The sequence below is a fragment of the Amia ocellicauda genome, chromosome 11 (genome assembly GCF_036373705.1).
Source record: "Amia ocellicauda isolate fAmiCal2 chromosome 11, fAmiCal2.hap1, whole genome shotgun sequence".
Taxonomy (NCBI): Eukaryota; Metazoa; Chordata; class Actinopteri; order Amiiformes; family Amiidae; genus Amia; species Amia ocellicauda.
The window spans coordinates 292,506-316,362 of record NC_089860.1 but is presented as its reverse complement, the minus strand read 5'-3'; the positions used below and the strand labels follow the sequence as shown (position 1 = coordinate 316,362).

The following is a 23,857-nucleotide window of genomic DNA, read 5'->3' as shown; positions in this document are numbered from 1 at the left end:
ATCCTCGCCATTGCCAGCTATAAAAAACTCCAGAGGGGCCGTGTCTGAAATTGCAGAAAGAGGGGGAATCTCTACATATATGATCTTATCTATACTCGTTTGAGTGTATGGAACTGTAAACAGATCCAGTTCTGATTTGACGCATTCTTCCGATAGACTGTTGACAAAAGACATGTTTAAAAGATGTATCCTGAGGCTCTATTTTTCTTTCTTTGAGACTTTCTTTTTGCAGGTTTTTTCTTGTGCTGCTTCCTTCTCCGAGTGTTTCCACGATATGTTGGAGAATGAGAGATTCTTCGTTTTTTGTTAGCCACGGATCTTCTTCGCCCTGGTGGACACATGCTGTTTCTTCTTTTACCCCCCCTCCTCGCCATTACCATGAGACCCGAACCCTCCTGATGCTCATGGCTAGCTGCCCGGTTCATAACATTGGTGAACACGTCACTAACAATATTTTTAGCCGCTGATTTCAAGTGGGGTCTGGCTATAGCAAAGCCTCTCTTAAGCAGGGGTACGGCCATTCTAAAGAGACCATGAAAGAGTCCTCCTAGACCGGCGCCATACATTGTGGGGGCTCCTACAAAACCGGGCAAGCCGTTCCCGGCTTGCATCTTGTAATAATCCACATAGGCGCTAGGATCTACATAACCCCTCGAGGTAGCCATTTTAATAATGTACAAACTGTTTCAGGGGTCGAAAATGTAGTTTGACAATAACTTTACTGAAGCGGAAGGGTACGTTGATATTCTGATCCGATTTTACTTCGATCGTGATGTTGTCAAATTGGGTCTTTGAGACTGGTACGTAGTGTGGCTTGTCATAAGTAATTGTGACCATGTCATTGCTTTTACCTTTAATAAGTACATTTCTCAAAAGGGGGACATAACTATCCCCGACCCTCTGGTGGGTTATGATATCCGTATACACATAAAGAGTGTAAAAGCCGCCCCACCACTTCTGAGAACCTGCTCTCTGTGTCAGAATAGATCCCAAATATACGCCCCAGTTGGCCGCTGGTTTGAATGCTAATACCTGGTTTTGACACCTTGTACACTCTGTTTTTAATAGGGTTGTAATATAGCTTGATGTTGGGGGTGCCTTCTGAGAACTGTTTATGCATCTCATCTAATATTTTATCCACATTGTCATAATAACCTCCTTGTATCGTGAATGTCCATTGACTCTTTTTAACATCATCAAAAATGGCGAAGGTGGCATCCTTATCTTGTAAAACAGCCCAAGTGTAAGGATACTGTATTTCCGCCAACCCCACTTCCCACGACCCCCTTAGATCTATAGATTTTCCAAATTGTACCGTGTAACTGGATATTTCATTTTTAGGGTATATATCGAGAGAGGCGTTACTGGGTAGAGTCACGTAGAAGCCTCCTGATTCCATCTTGAGTATCGAAAGTAATGCCCACAACACACCCGCGGGCAAGTTGTTATAAGGATTGAATATCGCAAACCTGTTGTTCCGGGACCCAACTATTGAACTTTTCAGGCCATCCAAGCCATTTCATCAACACATATTTTTTCCGGTTCTGGGTTTTTTCAGCTAATATCTTTTCAACTCTGTATACACTGTCTTTACCCACAATAATTTTTTGTAACTCGGCTTCGTAAAACGTTCCTTCTATATCCTCCCCGTCATAGTCTTTTAACCGGTACACGGGTGGGTCTCTAGCCAACTGTTCGGTAACTGTACAATATTCGTCAGAAAATGTTTCTTCATAACCTTTGGCAAAAGTACTCCTTAGCTTTGAAACGCGAACCACATCACCGATGTTGAACTTATAAGTAGTTTTTCCCTTCTTAATAAATGGTCCGTATAATTTTTTATAGACCTTAAAAGAATTACTTTGATCAACATCTTTAGGCTTCATTTTAATACTGGTGTGATACCCTTGGTTGTAAGCATCGATAAAATCCTGAACTTTATCAAAATACTTGAACGTGTTGACCGCTGTAAAATATCTCCACATTTTGGTCTTTATGGTGCGGTTAAACCTCTCCACTACCGATGCCCTAAGCTCATTACCGGTGGTGAAATGATGTATTTTGTGTCTCTTCAGTAGATTCTGAAATTCTCTGTTGAGAAACTCTTTTCCTTTATCAGTCTGCAGTTTTTTAGGACATCGACCCTGGGACAATATATCCTCAAAGGCCCTTGTCACCGCCCGACCTGTTTTATTATGTAGAATGCGAGCCCAGGCATATTTTGATAACACATCGATACACATCAACATCAATTTGTGACCATTGTTATGTTTTGATAAATTTGACATATCGACTAGATCCATTTGCCATTGTGAGTCTATGTCAGTTGCATATACGCGGTTTCTTTTAAAGTTAATCCTGAGAGGTTTATGTTAGGTATAGGCGTCTTGTTCCCGTAACCATTCTGAAACAACCACATCATTAACCTTCACTCCGGCCTCAGCGAGTCCTCTTTAAAAACCCTTCTTACCCGCCAAACCCCCAATCTTGGCTGGGTTGTAGTATAGTTCCTGCATTTGGGGAGCTTGCCGAGTCATTCTGTCAAATAACCACACAGACCCACACTATGCGCAAAGTTTTTATACAAGGTTTTTTATTCAACTTCAGGAGAGCAGATACCCCTTTTAAGACATTTGAGAAAAGTATAACATACACAACAATTTTTTCTACGGTCCAGACAAAATGAAATCAGATGATTGGTTACTTGATCTATATCAACAAATATACCTGTTTCTTTATCTTGTAGGCACACACCTCAGTTACATATGTAAATAAAACAACATTATGACCTATTTTAAAATTAAACAGAGGTGTATTAAACATGCTCAGTAAAAGGTCATACAGATGTTGATGAAATGGCCTAATATCATTCTTGGCCCCCTTGAGCCCTTCATCCCAGTGTTCGTACCCCCCGGTCTTTGTTACAGCAGCCATTCACTTTTCCAGGTTTGAAAGTTGATCCTCATCGATGGTTAAATCTGTAGAGAAAAGGCTCGCGTTGGCTACTTTTCTGTCAAGCACATGGTGTAATAGCGCTCTCAGGTTAGCTGCAGAGTGTTGATGACAGAACCAGTTGCAGAAGCAGTCCAGAACATTCCCCATGTTCAAAGTCCCTTAGTTCAGGTCAGAGTCTGAATCAGTGGCGTAGATGTCGAATTCTTCGTCGCTGCCCCCAGCTTTAACTTCTTTACAGAAGAAATAAGCTTTTAGCTTGCCAGCGGTTTTTCTACTCGGCTCATCCAGGTCATTGAGCAGCTGCCCAAGTTTCTCTATTATAAACGGCTCCTTTTTCAGCTCCAGCAAAATCTCATCTATGATTTTCTGGACTTGTCCCACAGTGACATGTATGTGGGAGTAAGAGAGCGCCTTGATTAGTGCCGGTTTCAGCCACGGTTTGTTCAGTCTTCTGTAAAACACATTGAAATAGAACAGGAAATAGTAACGGTCTGGTTCAAACAAACAACTGTGTCTCAACTGACTGGGGTGATTCACTTCACACCCCCGACAGACTTCTTTCAGAGCTCGGTCGATGAGAGCACTCAGAATATACACCAGGGTGCTTTTAACCACTCTGCTTACTTGGTCACATACCCCGGGCATAAATCCTGCGTCTTCATCACGCCCCCGGGACAGTCCGATGCTCATTGGGTCGCCTGGTGGTTTGTGGGGTGTTTCTCCATCCATTGGACTGACCCCCTCCTGAGACGCACAGACGGTAGACAGTTCGGCAAAATCGAGGCCCTCCATGAGCTCCAGAGGCTGGGGATCCCCGAGACTCATTTGGACATCCATCGCACCGCATGTTGTTTCGTCCTGAGGGACCGGGGTCTGAGGTCTTGGAGAGTAACCACAGTCAAAGGGTTCCAGAGTGTATACAAAATATGGGGAATAGAACCAGGGGTGATCCCGGGTTTGAAGAGGCCTGTAGAGCCTGTCGACGTCCGCAGCTTTCGGGTAAGACATTCTCTTTAATTTTAAACCATGAATGAATTGTTGCACCTTTTATCCTATCTCTTCACTACGTCACGACACACCGCCCTCTTAGAAGAGAGTAGCCCCTGAGCCGTCAGACCCCCCTCCAAAACCCCACACGTCGTCTGTCGTAGTTCTGCAAGCTTTCCCATTCACACCTTTCAAAACCCTGAGTCGGAGACTCCATTTCGCATTCTCTTGGACCCTCTTGCAAGCCTTCTAGAGTCTTATCCACAAGCCCCAGATCTCTCCAGGCCATCACCTTCAACCAGTCCTCATAAGAGTATTCAATTACCGTCTCAAAAGGTTCCAACGTACCCTCCTTCTCTCCCAAAGCAAAAAGCTCCACTCCAACATAGCTGGGATCCCTTTTAAAGCGGTAACCCCGTCGAGCCCCCCAGAACAACACCCAGGAGCGTTCAATCTTCAAATTGGTGAGTACAGGAACCCTTGCCCGGGATTGTTTCTTGCGGGGTTTCATGTTGATGTCGCTGGACATGTTGAAGAAGCGGGATGTTTCAGATGCTGAGAATTAAAGAGGTATTGCCTAAAAGAAGCGCGGGTTCTTAAATAGAGAGGAGAGTTTCGGGGCGTTGCCTTCAGAGGGGTGGGGGTATTTATGGGTGGCCTTGTTGTTCAGGGTTTTATGGGTGCACACTTTCTGACGGATATGACGTAGGAATAATTAAGGAAATAACTCTACCTAAAATCACGCCCCCCAATTATGACGTAGGAATATTAATAAGCTTAGGGCATACGTCATAACAAAATAGGCCGCGCCCAAAAAACCCTACTATCTACTCTTATGTAGTTGAAGGCGCAGTATAGCTCTCATAGTCTGGTGGTGACGGAAGACCACCAGCCGTTTGAACAAGCCATTCAGCATCACCTTGTTGGGTTAAGTGCAGGCACTGTCAGAGCGCAGGGCGTCCTGCCTTTGAAAGAGTTTCCGAAGTGTCCTGATGTGCCCTTTAGCAATGCCAAACAGGTCTGTGAAAATGGCATCCTTTCGCCGCACTTCTCACAGCCTAGCCGACCTGAAACACCTGAGCCCGTTTTACCAGCAGGCTTTAACGGTAACCATTTGAAGCAAGAGGCAGCGGTGTCAGTTTCCGTAGTGTAGTGGTTATCACGTTCGCCTAACGCGCGAAAGGTCCCCGGTTCGAAACCGGGCGGAAACAGCCTACTGTGGGCTGGCCCTTTTCGTCATGCTTGCCCTCGTGGTTCCCCGGAGGCGGTGGGTGTCTTTTCTTCATTGGAGTGCCCGCAATCGATGCACTCAGAGCGTCCGTCCGTCGACAGGTTGAAATTGTAAACGCTGGTGTAGCCACTTTTAATTAAAATCTGATGATGATGATGATGATGATGTTGTTGTTGTTGTTCTTGTTGTCATCGTGGTCGCCGTCATTATTATTGTTAAAGTAAAGCAGTAGTTAGATTTGTTGCTACCGTAAGGTGTAGAAGACAACAGTTGGTATGGCGTGTGATATCAAAACATTCAGAATACTTTTAACCTATATAATTTATAAGCTTTGTAAAATAAACCCAAATATCTCTTTTGCGGGGATAAACGCTGTTCTGAGTAGTTTGTGACTTGTTTAATACCAAACAAAGCATCGCTATAAAAAAAAAAAAAAAAATCACTGTAAAAGCGCTAGTTATTTTTGATCTTTATAGTTATTTTCTAGGCTCAGGTTGTTTTTTAGCGCTTATAAAGGCCTGAAATATTCTTAGTGGTTGTTGACTATAGGTCTTGATGCTTAAAAATGTTTTTTTGAGAGACCAAAAGGTTCTAATAAAAGTTTAGAGTAGAGAGGAGAGAGATCGTCTCCATCTTGGTTTCTATTTGAAATTTGATGCAGTGTCATTTTATTGGTTGGTTTTGATATGTTAATTGGTAACAGGGTGGCACAAAGGCCAGACCAGAACAATGCCTTACAAACAGATCCGGCATGTGGCCATCAGTATAAGTATGAAGGTCTGGTCTTCAGCTCGACAGACTCATACTGACCTTTCGATTTAAGACTAAAGATCAACAATGTCCGGAAACAACATCAGCGATTCGATTTAAACGAGTTTTTAGGCAAGTCTTCAGATTATTTTCATTGACTCAGAGCGTGTTGTGTGCATGTATTGTAAATAAGGCTATAACATCTGTTTTAAGTTCTGTAAAATTATTTTTCAACCAGTCAACAAGAGTTAATTCCCAACGCTGAGGAGATCATCTGGAACAACGACGGTAAGATTTTTGTGTTTGCGCTCATGGGTTCTTATGCATGGGTGTGTGTGGTTTTGAAGCGGCTCATTAGAGTTATGAAAACGTTTTAATATATATTAATGCCGGTCTCTTTAATTACACAGAAACTATCGAAAGGCCTGTGATTAATGTCTCCGAGGATCGACCAAGAGAAGTGGTTGTCCCTAGACAGGCTGTCTGCCGACCGGGTAAGAACTAAACCCCTGTTTGTTTGTATAACGTTTCTGTAAGATGTTTGAGTCCAGTTTTGTTAATTTTAAAAAATTATCCTGTCTAACAGTATTAAGAAACGTGGTTCGAGACAACGAAAGGCCTTCCACATCGAGGGCTTGTTTCGTTTTACCTTCGAGAACCGTAACCTTTCAAGAATCTGAAAGGCCGTTAGCCCCGGTATCTGATAGCTGTGAGTATATGTCTGCAGCCTGTAAGAGGTTAAAGCTTTTTATAAAGCGGTGTGGTTAAAGGTTAAACATGTCTCTTACCTTCACAGCGGTGCAAAAAGCTAAACCAGCCGAAAAACATAAGAAACGATTATTCTGTGGAGGTAAGTAAGATCTTTCAAACTTTAATGTTTTTAAAAGGGCTTTGTTTGCCCGTTGATGGCTAATATTTAAGCGATGGGTGACCGTTTCCTGTAGGGCGGGGGGTTCTGGGAAAGATCTTTAGAAGTCCGGACAGGTCTATGCTTGTTTCTGGGGAACGTGTTTAGAAATGACCGATTGCCGTACCGTCTGGTTAGGAAGTAAAGACGTCCGAAAGGGTTTAGTAAGTTGTTTGGCTTATCTCCCGCTATTATACTTCTGTTTTAAAGTGGTTGTAGGAAAAGGCTTGAAGGTGTTCATTGTATTTAATATTTAAACAGATCGTGAAAACATTTGTGAAACAGGAAGTCCCGGGATCAGGAAGCGTTTACACTTGGAAGGTTCGTTTAAAAATGAAATGTTGTTGTGTGTGTGTGTGTTTTATTAACAATATTACAGTTTTTAAAGAAACATTTAAGAAACAGTTTATTTACAGCGGCTTCTCTGTTTTACATTTATTATCAAGTCCTAATAAATATATTGTCTGTAAATAATAAGGCGTTGTAGTGAATGTCTAAGGCTATTTTCAAAGGTTTAAAAAAGCTAAAGGTTTTGAATGTCCTGGACATGTTGTTTTAAGTTTGATTTCTGTCACCGTTTAAAGATGTAAATGTAATGTATATTTTTATTCTTCCCAAGACTCTTGGGATAGTCATTCTGTGGATGAGCTATTGAGGACAATTACCCCGTCTAAGTGGGATCAAACATCTTCCCCGGTGAGATCACCGATAGGATCCCCCACGGTGGTCTTGGAGACCCCCCAACATCTACTCAGGCCACAGCCTTCTGGGGGTAATTCAACACCCCAGATTCAGCCCGCCGCATTGTCGGGCGGAACAAATACAGGCATCCAACAACCTCAGGGGTCGCCGTCAGTCAGGGCTGACACACCACCCAACGACGGCCTGGTTTCAACATCGTCCCCCCAGACCCGTTTCTTGGCTACAGAAACGCGGAACAGTACCCCGCGCTTGGCCAGGGTGTCACCGCAAAGGCCTTCTTGGTCTCCGTCCATGAGTATACGCTCGCTCCCTGCCTCCTTCGACCGAGATTTACCGGAGCGACCATCCTTTGAAGCTGAGCCAGGCCACCAGCCCCCGGAGCTACTTCCTGAAGGTCGGCATGAGTTGCTACATACTTTGTTACAAAATCAAAGACTTGTGTTAGTGGGGCAAAACCTGGTGATAGAGAGCCAAAACACCCTTATTAATACCCTTACTAACGAATTGTACCGTATTTAATGTTTTAATAGACACAAAACGCCTTACTATTGTGGGTTGTTGGAAAAATAAAAAATAAATTAAAAAATGTCCTGACTTGGTAAAAGAACTCACAAACTAAAGGATTATGAACAAGCTAGGGCCCCAAAAAGACCTTCCCGAGAGAACATCCCCGGCCCTGTTGTGAACTCCTCTGATGTCCCAATGAACTTGGAACTATTACAAATGATAAATGATTTAAATAACCCCCAATTACCACCGATAGAATGTGAATTAACAGACTTACCGGTGAACCCCGACCTGTTACAGATGGTCAATGATCTAAATAACCACCTCCCACCGGTAGCGCTTATAGAGGTTCACCCCCTAGTTCACCCCGATTTGTTTGAAATGGTGGAGGCTTTGGAGGAGCTACCCCGACCAAATTCTGCCCCTATTATAAATGATTTGAGACAATTAGAACACAGGATGGCGGCAGAAGCAGCCATCACTATAGAGGAGGGTCTTGACATTAACCGGTTGGATATCTTTGAAGGACTTTTACAGGCTTTAAATGAGCCTCCTCAAAAAGGGGGTTTTGTAGATGTCAGCAGTGGGGGTGTTCGGAATGTGGAGGGTTCTGAGACTGATAAGGCTGTGGAGGACATGCTCTGTGAGAATGTAGGGGGTGAAGGCTTTGTTCAAAATGATGATGTGTCCAAGAGTACCAGTGATCCCGTGATTATAGATAGACCGGCCTATAACAATTTTGAAATGATTCAGCGTTTTAATTTTGCAGAACTTTTAAATTGTGACAATTATGCAGAAATATTTGTCAACATACACGAGGCCTTGCAGAAAATGCTTGAACAGGTTGCTGAAAGGGTCAGACCTCGAGATGTTGTACAGTTAGAACTCAGAGGGGATGATTTGTTTAGCAACCTATCTGTAATGCTGAGTGGAGATAATTTAGACGTCTGGCTAAAATCGAAGCGTTATTGCAAAGTAACGCAGCCATCTTAGCTGATGAAAGTCTGTCTCTGGTAATGAATGTGGTTCGTAACCCTGAGGGTGGGGCGCTTAGATGACTGTCGAAATGCTTGAAGAACGACATAATTAGGACCAAGCTCAGGCAATTAGTGGTGAGTTCCAGTGGGGACAATAAGCTCTGTTTTGCTTACAGTTTAATAAAACTACTCACCCCCGACATGCCTGAACCCCAAGCTCTGCAAGAGGCTTTAATGCTTCATCAGAGGGCCGGCTTAAACTCTCAACAGATGGTTGCCTTTTCAGACATCACCAAGTTTGAGGAGTTGTTGTCTTTAAAAATTGTTGTGTGGTACCGTTGTGAGGTAAAGGAAGTATTTGTGAAATTTCAGACACATCCTGAAACCCATACACAGACACTGTTTCTCTTCCTAAGTGATAGTCATTACTTTGGAATAAAGAGTTTGACGGCTTTTTTGGGTTGTTCGTATGTTTGTCATTGGTGTTATAAGGCCTTCAATGATAAGCTTAAGCACCGCTGTGACGGTTACTGTAACGTCTGTTTCAATCCGCAATGTCGTAAGGGTTTGGCCCCTACCATCCGATGTAAAGATTGCTTAAGGATTTGTCTCTCAGCGTTCTGTTTTTCCGAGCATAAGGTACAGAGGGCCGCTGCTGAGAGGGGTTAAAAAATGGAGTTATTGTGATCAAACTAAATGTTGCCCGCAGTGTTGCCTCCAGTACCGTTTTCATGAGGTTAAACCACACAAATGTCTGGAGCCGAGATGCAGGATCTGTAATGCTGATTTAACCCCGGGGTCCGAACACCAGTGCTTTATTCAGCCGGTTAAAAAGGAGCCGCCGCACAACTGGTATGTCTTTTTTGATTTTGAATGCCGGCAAGAAAACGGGGTCCACGTTGCTAATTATATACACTGTATTGACATGTTGGATCGTGAGTGGTCAGCTAGCGGTGAGAGTTGTGTCAGGGATTTCTTTACGCGGTATCGAGGTCCAAAATACCTCAATTACACATTTATTGCCCACAATGCTAAGGGTTATGATTCTTACATTTTGATGAAGTATCTGGTGGAAAATGGGGTGACCCCAAGAATAATAGCTCAGGGTAGCAAGATCATGTGTTTCACCGACGAAGCTTTCAACTAACGTTACATAGACTTGTTAAATTTCCTCCCCATGAAATTGAGCGCTTTGCCTAAGGCTCTGGGTTTTGAGGCTCAGAAGAAAGGTTGGTTCTGCCATTTTTTTAATACTAAGGACACTCAAAATTATCAAGGGTCCTACCCGCCCGCCTCTTATTATGGGGCTGATACTATGATGTCTCATGAGAGGGAGGAATTCTTTAAATGGTACAATACGGTTAAGTGAGGTGTTTTTGATTTCCGAGAAGAGATGGCCGCTTATTGTAAAAATGATGTGGTGATCCTTAAAGAAGCCTGTGTGCGTTTCTGCGCCGAGGTTATCAACACATCGGGTCTCAACCCTTTGCAAAGTGTGACCATAGCGTCTCTCTGCATGAAAATGTATCGGTCCAATTTCTTGCAGAAAAACACTATAGCGGTCACCACTTCTGACAACTATCGTGCTAGACAAAAGAACTTTTCGACTGTCTCCATACAGTGGGTGGAATACCTGAGTGCCGGGATAACATCTTCATCAGACATGCTTTAAATCAAGGGGAAGTAAAAATGGGGCCTTACTACTTAGACGGTTTTAGCGACGTGTCCGGGCGGCGTACCGCTTATGAGTTTGCCGGTTGTATTTACCATGGCTGTCCTCAGTGCTTTGACCCAAACACCTTTAACCCCGTAACACTAAAACTCTGCGGTGATATGTACTATGATTTCCAGGAACGAATTGAAACTTTAAAAAACACCTATGGTTTGAAAGTGCTGGTGATTTGGGAACACGAGTGGACGACCCTGAAGCAACAGGATGCGGGGGTACAACGGTTTATGGAAACCTTGGACTTTCCTGAATGTCTAGAGCCCCGGGATGCGTTATTTGGGGGTTGTACCAATGCCCTCTGTTTACATTATGAGGTAAAGGAGGGTGAGAGAGTAGATTACTATGATTTCACCAGTCTGTACCCTTATGTCAACAAGACCAAAATGTACCCGGTGGGGCGTCCAACCATTGTTTATCGTGACTTTCTCGAAATCGGACATTACTTTAGTTTGATCAAAGTCACCATGTACCCTCCTCGCGAGCTGTTCTTACCCGTGTTGCCTTACAGGTGTTCGGGAAAATTGATGTTCCCTCTGTGTAGAACGTGTGTGGAAACTGAAAATCAAACTACCTCTTGTCTGCACAGTGATGAAGAGAGAGCGCTGACGGGTGTCTGGTGTAGCATTGAGCTTGACAAGGCGGTGGAGAAAGGTTACAGAGTCGGTAAGGTGTATGAGGTTTGGCATTTTTCTGAAAAAACTGATACTCTTTTTGCTGATTACATTATGATCCATCTGAAAGGGAAACAGGAGGCATCGGGCTATCCCTCATGGTGTGTTGACTCCGCGGCCAAAGAGCGATACGTTCAGCAATATTTTGAAAAGGAAGGGATCCGTCTAGAGCCGGGGAACATAACTGTAAACCCCGCCAAGAGACAAATGTCCAAACTGATTTTAAACAGTCTGTGGGGTAAGTTTGGGGAAAGAAATTACCGTCTAAACACAACCTTGATTAAAACCCCTGAACTGTTCATAGAATTTATGTTTTCCAAACAACATGCAGTATCACACTTTCAATTCTTAAATGACCACGTGGCACAGGTCCAGTGGAGGGCCCCTAAAGATTTCCCCACCAAACAGGGGAACGTTAATGTTTTCATAGCGGTTTTTACCACGGCTTACGCCCGGCTTGAACTGTACAACTTAATGGATCAGTTGCAGGAACGCACGCTCTATCATGATACTGACTCTGTAATCTTTGTCACCAGGCCAGGGGATTGGGTCCCTCCCCTCGGGGACTACCTTGGGGAGTTAACGAGCGAACTAGATCCTCAGGACCACATAGTGGAGTTTGTTTCAGGGGGTCCTAAGACTTACGCATACAGAACGGCTGCGGGTAAGACCTGTATGAAAGTTAAGGGTTTCACTCTGAACCATTGTAACAACAAGCTCATTAACATCAAGTCTCTGACGACCCTGGTAGAAAGTTATGTAACGAGAAAGACGCGCCTCCTCGTGAGATTATTACAGCCGGAAATCAGATCTATCGCAATAAAAAGGGGTACACGTTGGAAAATAGATCACTAAACAAACGGTTCAGAGTGGTGTACAATAAAAGAGTGTTGAAGACTGATTATACCACTCTGCCTTATGGATATTAGCGGTGGTTTTGATAACAGACTTCAACACCCTTTCTCCTGTATTATAGCCGGTCCCTCCAATTCGGGGCAGAGCTATCTTATAAAGAACATCATAGAAGATGTGGACGCAACCGTGTCCCAAGCTCTTGACAACATAGTGTGGTGTTACTCTTGCTGGCAACCTCTCTACGATGATTTGGCTTCGAAAAAAAATAATCTGAAATTTGTGCAAGGTCTCCCCGCCTCGTTGTGTGGTGATGACTTGTTCCAGCCCGGTCAAACTAACCTAGTGATCCTTGATGACCTGATGGAGCAGGCCGGTGACAACAGTGAAGTGGAAAAAGCTTTCACAAAGTACACTCATCATAGGAATTTAAGTATTATTTATTTAGTTCAAAATCTATTTTTTCAAGGTAAAAAAAGCCGCACTATTAATTTATATGCCAATGATATAATTATTTTTAAAAACCCCAGAGATAAACTACAGGTCACCGTCTTGGCTCGTCAAATGTACCCTAACCAGACCAAGTTCTCTTTGGAGGCATTTGAGGATGCCACCAAAAAACCCTACGGGTACTTGATTGCGGACTTAAAAGCACAAACCCCAGAAGACTTTCGCCTCAGAACAGGTTTGTGCCCGCCCGATTGGCCGGCAGTGTATGTGCTAAAGAAAAGGAAATAAATAAGAATGTCTGTTCGGATTAAAAGAAATCTGCCGCTTTTGCAAATGTTATTTGAGAGGAGCCCGCGCCATAGGAAAGCTGTGCTGGCAGGGGCCCCCTCGGATTTGATCGAGACCCTGTGTGAAATAGCTTTTAACATCTTACGCGGTAATATACCCCTAACCCCTTCTCAACATTCTAAACTCAAAAAACAAAAAGCGGTTATCAAGATCATCGCTAATAAGAAGTATTCTATTAAAAGAAAAAGAAAGAAGATTAATCAAACCGGGGGTTTTATAGGACCGCTGTTGAGCATAGCCGTGCCTTTCCTAACCAGTCTTCTAGCTTCCAGAGTGGGTTAATAATGGAATATGCTCAGAAAATGTTTTTGATCCCTCAGGAGCAGCTTGAGAAACTGAGAAAAAATGTTGTCGGGCCAGAGCCCATTAGACAAATGGCCGAAAACAACCTGGACTCTGAAATGAAAGCTATACAGGCCAGGGCCGATTTAAATCAGTATTCCAAAGCCCAGTTGTATACCAACACGTTACAGCGCTACCTCCGTCTGGTTAGACAGGGTGAAAAAGATCAAAACATTTTAACTTTAACCATGGCCTCTCAAGAAAATGGTTCTGGGGCTGATGCGGGGGGTACGGTTGATAAAGATGTTGCGGTGACCGAACCTGTTGAGAGTTCAGAGGGAGATGTTGTAACGGATGTTTTGAGAAACATGCCGGCCAGAAGCAAAAGACATGCAGAATATATCCTGCACAAAATGGTTCAGAAACCGCGGGTAACGGCTTGGAATGAACAGGGTGAATTTGTTTTTAAAGGACAACTGATCAAAGGTTCACACATGTTTGATTTGTTGAAGAGTGTCACTAGCACTAATAAGGTACCCGATAGTCGCCGACCTGTAGGCTGGAATGCTTTCCTACAGGCGATGGCCTGTCTGAACATGCCCCAATCAACAGTTCCTAACCAGGAAACGCGACAAAAAATCCGTCTGTGTAAAGAGGTGGAGCCTGATCTGACTCCGATATCTCATTACTCTGACCGTGCTGAGCGACCATCCTCAGGATCTATCCATCGTTGGGAAGCTTATTAATCTCATGTTTTTATTTGTCTCCCCTGTAAATAATGTCTCGACAAACATTTTTTTATTTTTATTTTTTATTTTTCAAATGTTGTACATTTATTTATACCATAACCCCTGCTTTGTATAAGAATTGTGTTGAATAAAAACAAAACTAATGATTCAAAGGCTGTTTTCATTATTTTTTCACCTTAACACGCATGACATCTTTTAAAATCCTCACAAGAACACCCCATCTGTATACACGGCTGGCTAGGGTCGTAAGTCATTGTGTTATAAGGGGGGGTCCACAGTGTCCTGACAAACTCTGCCACTTTTTTATCATTTTGGCCTAAATCCTCACTGTACAAGGCCATAATATCGGGGTATGACCTTCCTTTAGATCTATGATATAAGAAAAACACACAGTGTTGACCACAAGTGAAGGTCTGAAGACTTTGTACTTGACGACCGCTGTAAATGGTTTCTTGACAGTTGTTGAGCAGAAAGTTATTGATCTTCCGAGGGAAAGGTCTGAAATCCGGGGGGTTTGCATAGGAATCAAAAAATTCACCACGGTGGTCCTCCCTTAGATAAATAGCCAGCCAATGTTCTCCGGGCATATTTTTAGGGTGTGTGTTGATTATGTACATTGCAGGTAAATTCTTGATCTTAAATTTAGGCAGCTGATCGCAGGCGTAGACTCCTTGAAACAGTTTCCGTGAGCCGGCCAGGGCATTCATGATGTGGTTGAGCTCTCTGGTGTTCATTTTAATAATAATCATACATAACGTTTCTCCTCTGATTCACCTCAATAATGTTGTCAAACACTGCATACACGACCATATTTACAGTGCGTGGTAGAGGCTGCTTGAAACGCATCTCCAAACGCATATTGCCCGTCTTCATCAGTGAAAAATGTTGTCCACACTCTTCGTCAGGGGTCAGGTTGAAACCGTACAGGGTGTAACCGCTGCAGTATTCCCGGCGATCGATCAGCAGAGTTTGATCCTTGAGATGGCGACCCGTAGCCAGTACTAGACTGTAATATTCACGAACCGCATTGCCGATTTCAAAGTCAGGTTGAAAAGGTCTGGATGGAACCTGCACACCATCGACGTACAACGCTATAAATTCCGCGTTATAATGTTTAAAGTTAAAGGGGTTCTTGTTGTAAACCCCGGTAAATGCATCATTATCTTCGAGACCTATAATAACCTGTTTTGGGAGCTGTCCTAGAAACAGATTTTCCTGGTTCATCACCCGTGTCCCTGCGGGGATACTGTGGACTTTCATATAGACTCTTTCAATCGGGTACTTGGCGTTTGCCGTCATTAACGCCTGCGCGTGTCCTAGTTTAACCGCCGGGGAGACGGACACTTTTTTCACAAACAGCGAGGCCGATAATATGGTCAGTTTATATTTTTCAGTATCAGGGGTCATCAGACAAAAAGCACTTTTACTACGGATCATTTTAATTTTAATGTCTACCCCGTTGAGCATGAGTTTTTCTTGGAAAAATATGTCTGCATGGATATGCCCCATTAGCTCAAAGGTCCTCCCTTCTGTTGAAAAGGCCGTTCTTTTTTGCAAACCCTTATTGAGTCCCTCTGGATCCTTGTCGTCCATAGCTTCCGGAATGTCTTTGAAGAAAAGGCCGGGGCTGAACTGTTTGCTTAGGGTCTCCTCACTATAATTAAGTATACACTCCATCATGGCTCTATAGGGGTAAGTATTGCTGCTTTGACTAATGAGCCGATCTCCCAGGGTCACATCCACCTGTGAAAACATGGTGGCCACCGGGTAATTGATGACCCCAGCGTTGGTCGTCTTCTCGATTGCATCGCCATCCTCATCAGTCACTTTACAGTTCATTAAAATAAATGTGTTATTCAAATCAATATAATCCTCGCCATTGCCAGCTATAAAAAACTCCAGAGGGGCCGTGTCTGAAATTGCAGAAAGAGGGGGAATCTCTACATATATGCTCTTATCTATACTCGTTTGAGTGTATGGAACTGTAAACAGATCCAGTTCTGATTTGACGCATTCTTCCGATAGACTGTGGACAAAAGACATGTTTAAAAGATGTATCCTGAGGCTCTATTTTTCTTTCTTTGATACTTTCTTTATGCAGGTTTTTTCTTGTGCTGCTTCCTTCTCCGAGTGTTTCCACGATATGTTGGAGAATGAGAGATTCTTCGTTTTTTGTTAGCCACGGATCTTTGTCGCCCCCTGGTGGACACATGCTGTTTCTTCTTTTACCCCCCCTCCTCGCCATTACCATGAGACCCGAACCCTCCTGATGCTCATGGCTAGCTGCCCGGTTCATAACATTGGTGAACACGTCACTAACAATATTTTTAGCCGCTGATTTCAAGTGGGGTCTGGCTATAGCAAAGCCTCTCTTAAGCAGGGGTATGGCCATTCTAAAGAGACCACGAAAGAGTCCTCCTCGACCGGCGCCATACATTGTGGGGGCTCCTACAATACCGGGCAAGCCGTTCCATCTTGCATCTTGTAATAATCCACATAGGCGCTAGGATCTACATAACCCCTCGAGGTAGCCATTTTAATAATGTACACACTGTTTCAGGGGTCGAAAATGTAGTTTGACATTAACTTTACCGAAGCGGAAGGGTACGTTGATATTCTGATCCGATTATACTTCGATCGTGATGTTGTCAAAGTGGGTCTTTGAGACTGGTACGTAGTGTGGTTTGTCATAAGTAATTGTGACCATGTCATTGCTTTTACCTTTAATAAGTACATTTCTCAAAAGGGGGACATAACTATCCCCGACCCTCTGGTGGGTTATGATATCCGTATACACATAAAGAGTGTAAAAGCCGCCCCACCACTTCTGAGAACCTGCTCTCTGTGTCAGAATAGAACCCAAATATACGCCCCAGTTGGCCGCTGGTTTGAATGCTAATACCTGGTTTTGACACCTTGTACACTCTGTTTTTAATAGGGTTGTAATATAGCTTGATGTTGGGGGTGCCTTCTGAGAACTGTTTATGCATCTCATCTAATATTTTATCCACATTGTCATAATAACCTCCTTGTATCGTGAATGTCCATTGACTCTTTTTAACATCATCAAAAATGGCGAAGGTGGCATCCGTATCTTGTAAAACAGCCCAAGTGTAAGGATACTGTATTTCCGCCAACCCCACTTCCCACGACCCCCTTAGATCTATAGATTTTCCAAATTGTACCGTGTAACTGGATATTTCATTTTTAGGATATATATCGAGAGAGGCATTACTGGGTAGAGTCACGTAGAAGCCTCCTGATTCCATCTTGAGAATCGAAAGTAATGCCCCCAACACACCCGCGGGCATGTTGTTATAAGGATTGAATATCGCAAACCTGTTGTTCCGGGACCCAACTATTGAACTTTTCAGGCCATCCAAGCCATTTCATCAACACATATTTTTTCCGGTTCTGGGTTTTTTCAGCTAATATCTTTTCAACTCTGTATACACTGTCTTTACCCACAATAATTTTTTGTAACTTGGCTTCGTAAAACGTTCCTTCTATATCCTCCCTGTCATAGTCTTTTAACCGGTACACGGGGGGGTCTCTAGCCAACTGTTCGGTAATTGTAAAATATTCGTCAGAAAATGTTTCTTCATAACCTTTGGCAAAAGTACTCCTTAGCTTTGAAACGCGAACCACATCACCGATGTTGAACTAATAAGTAGTTTTTCCCTTCTTAATAAATGGTCCGTATAATTTTTTATAGACCTTAAAAGAATTACTTTGATCAACATCTAAAGGCTTCATTTTAATACTGGTGTGATACCCTTGGTTGTAAGCATCGATAAAATCCTGAACTTTATCAAAATACTTGAACGTGTTGACCGCTGTAAAATATCTCCACATTTTGGTCTTTATGGTGCGGTTAAACCTCTCCAATACCGATGCCCTAAGCTCATTACCGGTGGTGAAATGATGTATTTTGTGTCTCTTCAGTAGATTCTGAAATTCTCTGTTGAGAAACTCTTTTCCTTTATCAGTCTGCAGTTTTTTAGGACATCGACCCTGGGACAATATATCCTCAAAGGCCCTTGTCACCGCCCGACCTGTTTTATTATGTAGAATGCGAGCCCAGGCATATTTTGATAACACATCGATACACATCAACATCAATTTGTGACCATTGTTATGTTTTGATAAATTTGACATATCGACTAGATCCATTTGCCATTGTGAATCTATGTCAGTTGCATATACGCGGTTTCTTTTAAAGTTAATCCTGAGAGGTTTATGTAAGGTATAGGCGTCTTGTTCCCGTAACCATTCTGAAACAACCACATCATTAACCTTCACTCCGGCCTCAGCGAGTCCTCTTTGAAAACCCTTCTTACCTGCCAAACCCCCAATCTTGGCTGGGTTGTAGTATAGTTCCTGCATTTGGGGAGCTTGCCGAGTCATTCTGTCAAATAACCACACAGACCCACACTATGCGCAAAGTTTTTATACAAGGTTTTTTATTCAACTTCAGGAGAGCAGATACCCCTTTTTAGACATTTGAGAAAAGTATAACATACACAACAATTTTTTCTACGGTCCAGACAAAAAGAAATCAGATGATTGGTTACTTGATCTATATCAACAAATATACCTGTTTCTTTATCTTGTAGGCACACACCTCAGTTACATATGTAAATAAAACAACAATATGACCTATTTTAAAAGTAAACAGAGGTGTATTAAACATGCTCAGTAAAAGGTCATACAGATGTTGATGAAATGGCCTAATATCATTCTTGGCCCCCTTGAGCGCTTCATCCCAGTGTTCGTACCCCCCGGTCTTTGTTACAGCAGCCATTAACTTTTCCAGGTTTGAAAGTTGATCCTCATCGATGGTTAAATCTGTAGAGAAAAGGCTCGCGTTGGCTACTTTTCTGTCAAGCACATGGTGTAATAGCGCTCTCAGGTTAGCTGCAGAGTGTTGATGACAGAACCAGTTGCAGAAGCAGTCCAGAACATTCCCCATGTTCAAAGTCCCTTAGTTCAGGTCAGAGTCTGAATCAGTGGCGTAGATGTCGAATTCTTCGTCGCTGCCCCCAGCTTTAACTTCTTTACGGAAGAAATAAGCTTTTAGCTTGCCAGCGGTTTTTCTACTCGGCTCATCCAGGTCATTGAGCAGCTGCCCAAGTTTCTCTATTATAAACGGCTCCTTTTTCAGCTCCAGCAAAATCTCATCTATGATTTTCTGGACTTGTCCCACAGTGACATGTATGTGGGAGTAAGAGAGCGCCTTGATTAGTGCCGGTTTCAGCCACGGTTTGTTCAGTCTTCTGTAAAACACGTTGAAATAGAACAGGAAATAGTAACGGTCTGGTTCAAACAAACAACTGTGTCTCAACTGACTGGGGTGATTCACTTCACACCCCCGACAGACTTCTTTCAGAGCTCGGTCGATGAGAGCACTCAGAATATACACCAGGGTGCTTTTAACCACTCTGCTTACTTGGTCACATACCCCGGGCAAAAATCCTGCGTCTTCATCACGCCCCCGGGACAGTCCGATGCTCATTGGGTCGCCTGGTGGTTTGTGGGGTGTTTCTCCATCCATTGGACTGACCCCCTCCTGAGACGCACAGACGGTAGACAGTTCGGCAAAATCGAGGCCCTCCATGAGCTCCAGAGGCTGGGGATCCCCGAGACTCATTTGGACATCCATCGCACCGCATGTTGTTTCGTCCTGAGGGACCGGGGTCTGAGGTCTTGGAGAGTAACCACAGTCAAAGGGTTCCAGAGTGTATACAAAATCTGGGGAATAGAACCAGGGGTGATCCCGGGTTTGAAGAGGCCTGTAGAGCCTGTCGACGTCCGCAGCTTTCGGGTAAGACATTCTCTTTAATTTTAAACCATGAATGAATTGTTGCACCTTTTATCCTATCTCTTCACTACGTCACGACACACCGCCCTCTTAGAAGAGAGTAGCCCCTGAGCCGTCAGACCCCCCTCCATAACCCCACACGTCGTCTGTCGTAGTTCTGCAAGCTTTCCCATTCACACCTTTCAAAACCCTGAGTCGGAGACTCCATTTCGCATTCTCTTGGACCCTCTTGCAAGCCTTCTAGAGTCTTATCCACAAGCCCCAGATCTCTCCAGGCCATCACCTTCAACCAGTCCTCATAAGAGTATTCAATTACCGTCTCAAAAGGTTCCAACGTACCCTCCTTCTCTCCCAAAGCAAGAAGCTCCACTCCAACATAGCTGGGATCCCTTTTAAAGCGGTAACCCCGTCGAGCCCCCCAGAACAACACCCAGGAGCGTTCAATCTTCAAATTGGTGAGTACAGGAACCCTTGCCCGGGATTGTTTCTTGCGGGGTTTCATGTTGATGTCGCTGGACATGATGAAGAAGCGGGATGTTTCAGAAGCTGAGAATTAAAGAGGTATTGCCTAATAGAAGCGCGAGTTCTTAAATAGAGAGGAGAGTTTCGGGGCGTTGCCTTCAGAGGGGTGGGGGTATTTATGGGTGGCCTTGTTGTTCAGGGTTTTATGGGTGCACACTTTCTGACGGATATGACGTAGGAATAATTAAGGAAATAACTCTACCTAAAATCACGCCCCCCAATTATGACGTAGGAATATTAATAAGCTTAGGGCATACGTCATAACAAAATAGGCCGCGCCCAAAAAACCCTACTATCTACTCTTATGTAGTTGAAGGCGCAGTATAGCTCTCATAGTCTGGTGGTGACGGAAGACCACCAGCCGTTTGAACAAGCCATTCAGCATCACCTTGTTGGGTTAAGTGCAGGCACTGTCAGAGCGCAGGGCGTCCTGCCTTTGAAAGAGTTTCCGAAGTGTCCTGATGTGCCCTTTAGCAATGCCAAACAGGTCTGTGAAAATGGCATCCTTTCGCGGCACTTCAGACGCCATCTCACAGTCTAGCCGACCTGAAACGCCTGAGCCCGTTTTACCAGCAGGCTCCAACGGTAACCGTTTGAAGCAAGAGGCGGCGTTGTCAGTTTCCGTAGTGTAGCGGTTATCAAATTCGCCTAACGCGCGAAAGGTCCCCTTTTCGAAACCGGGCGGAAACAGCCTGCTTTGGGCCGGCCCTTTTCGTCCTGCTTGCCCTTGTGGTTCCCCGCAGGCGGTGGGTGGCTTTTCTTCATTGGAGTGCCCGAAATCGGTGCTCTCAGAGCGTCCGTCCGTCGACAGGTTGAAATTGTAAACGCTGGTGTAGCCACTTTTAATTAAAATCTGATGATGATGATGATGATGATGTTGTTGTTGTTGTTCTTGTTGTTCTTGTTGTCGTCGTAGTCGCCGTCATTATTATTGTTAAAGTAAAGCAGTAGTTAGATTTGTTGCTACCGTAAGGTGTAGAAGGCACAATAGCTCTGATAGTCTGGTGGTGAAGGAAGACCACCAGACGTTTGAACAAGCCATTCAGCATCACCTTGTTGGGCTAAGTGCAGGCACTGTCAGAGCGCAGGGCGTCCTGCCTTTGAAAGAGTTTCCAAAGTGTCCTGATGTGCCCTTTAGCAATGCAAAATAGGTCAGTGAAAATAGAAACCTTTATCTCACAGGCTGGCCCACGGGAAACGCCTGTGCGCGTTTTATCAGCCTGCTTCGATGGGAGCCATTCGAAACGCCAGGACGGGTCGTTTTCTGTAGTGTAGTGGCTATCACGTTCGCCTCACACGCGAAAGGTCCCCGGTTCGAAACCGGGCGGAAACAACCCGCGGTGCACGCGTGCCAGTGCCATGTTACCCGTCGCCATCTCTCTGCCCCAAGGCCGGCCGTCGTTTTCTCTTCCTCAGAGTGGCAAGAAATCCTGACCTTGAGAACAAACGATCGCAGAAGGGTAGCTTTGCGAGGCGCTGGAACTCACACTTTTAAAATCGATACATGTTGTAGCTGTTACAATACGACCGTAGCAGGATCAGCGACATTGCTGTTACTCTTATGTAGTCGAAGGCGCAGTATAGCTCTGATAGTCTGGTGGTGACGGAAGACCTCCAACCGTTTGAACAAGCCATTCAGCATCACCTTGTTGGGCTGAGTGCAGGCACTGTCAGAGCGCAGGGCGACCTGCCTTTGATAGAGTATCCTAAGTGTCCCGAAATCGGTGCACTCAGAGCGTCCGTCCGTCGACAGGTTGAAATTGTAAACGCTGGTGTAGCCACTTTTAATTAAAATATGATGATGATGATGATGATGTTCTTGTTCTTGTTCTTGTTGTTGTTGTTGTTCTTTTGTTTTTCTTGTTGTCGTCGTAGTCGCCGTCATTATTAATGTTAAAGTAAAGCAGTAGTTAGATTTGTTGCTACCGTAAGGTGTAGAAGGCACAATAGCTCTGATAGTCTGGTGGTGAAGGAAGACCACCAGACGTTTGAACAAGCCATTCAGCATCACCTTGTTGGGTTAAGTGCAGGCACTGTCAGAGCGCAGGGCGTCCTGCCTTTAAAAGAGTTTCCGAAGTGTCCTGATGTGCCCTTTAGCAATGCCAAACAGGTCAGTGAAAATGGCATCCTTTCGCCGCACTTCAGACGCCATCTCACAGCCTAGCCGACCTGAAACACCTGAGCCCGTTTTACCAGCAGGCTTTAACGGTAACCATTTGAAGCAAGAGGCAGCGGTGTCAGTTTCCGTAGTGTAGCGGTTATCACGTTCGCCTAACGCGCGAAAGGTCCCCGGTTCGAAACCGGGCGGAAACAGCCTACTGTGGGCTGGCCCTTTTCGTCATGCTTGCCCTCGTGGTTCCCCGGAGGCGGTGGGTGTCTTTTCTTCATTGGAGTGCCCGCAATCGATGCACTCAGAGCGTCCGTCCGTCGACAGGTTGAAATTGTAAACGCTGGTGTAGCCACTTTTAATTAAAATCTGATGATGATGATGATGATGATGTTGTTGTTGTTGCTCTTGTTGTTGTTGTTCTTGTTGTCATCGTGGTCGCCGTCATTATTATTGTTAAAGTAAAGCAGTAGTTAGATTTGTTGCTACCGTAAGGTGTAGAAGACAACAGTTGGTATGGCGTGTGATATCAAAACATTCAGAATACTTTTAACCTATATAATTTAAAAGCTTTGTAAAATAAACCCAAATATCTCTTTTGCGGGGATAAACGCTGTTCTGAGTAGTTTGTGACTTGTTTAATACCAAACAAAGCATCGCTATTAAAAAAAAAAAAAATCACTGTAAAAGCGCTAGTTATTTTAGATCTTTATAGTTATTTTCTAGGCTCAGGTTGTTTTTTAGTGCTTATAAAGGCCTGAAATATTCTTAGTGGTTGTTGACTATAGGTCTTGATGCTTAAAAATGTTTTTTTGAGAGACCAAAAGGTTCTAATAAAAGTTTAGAGTAGAGAGGAGAGAGATCGTCTCCATCTTGGTTTCTATTTGAAATTTGATGCAGTGTCATTTTATTGGTTGGTTTTGATATGTTAATTGGTAACAGGGCGGCACAAAGGCCAGACCAGAACAATGCCTTACAAGCAGATCCGGCATGTGGCCATCAGTATAAGTATGAAGGTCTGGTCTTCAGCTCGACAGACTCATACTGACCTTTCGATTTAAGACTAAAGATCAACAATGTCCGGAAACAACATCAGCGATTCGATTTAAACGAGTTTTTAGGCAAGTCTTCAGATTATTTTCATTGACTCAGAGCGTGTTGTGTGCATGTATTGTAAATAAGGCTATAACATCTGTTTTAAGTTCTGTAAAATTATTTTTCAGCCAGTCAACAGGAGTTCATTTCCAACGCTGAGGAGATCATCTGGAACAACGACGGTAAGAATTTTGTGTTTGCGCTCATGGGTTCTT

The 23,857-nt window shown here is 43.9% G+C and overlaps 3 non-coding genes across 3 annotated transcripts; all 3 read left to right on the top strand.

The window, feature by feature from the left end:
* The first annotated feature begins 5,080 nt into the window (after nucleotides 1-5,080).
* trnav-aac (transfer RNA valine (anticodon AAC)) lies at nucleotides 5,081-5,153 on the top strand. The gene has a single exon. It is a non-coding gene; the product is annotated as a tRNA-Val (tRNA).
* Nucleotides 5,154-21,699: 16,546 nt separating this feature from the next.
* Nucleotides 21,700-21,773, top strand: trnav-cac (transfer RNA valine (anticodon CAC)). The gene has a single exon. It is a non-coding gene; the product is annotated as a tRNA-Val (tRNA).
* Nucleotides 21,774-22,680: 907 nt separating this feature from the next.
* Nucleotides 22,681-22,753, top strand: trnav-aac (transfer RNA valine (anticodon AAC)). Its single transcript has one exon. It is a non-coding gene; the product is annotated as a tRNA-Val (tRNA).
* Nucleotides 22,754-23,857: the final 1,104 nt, after the last annotated feature.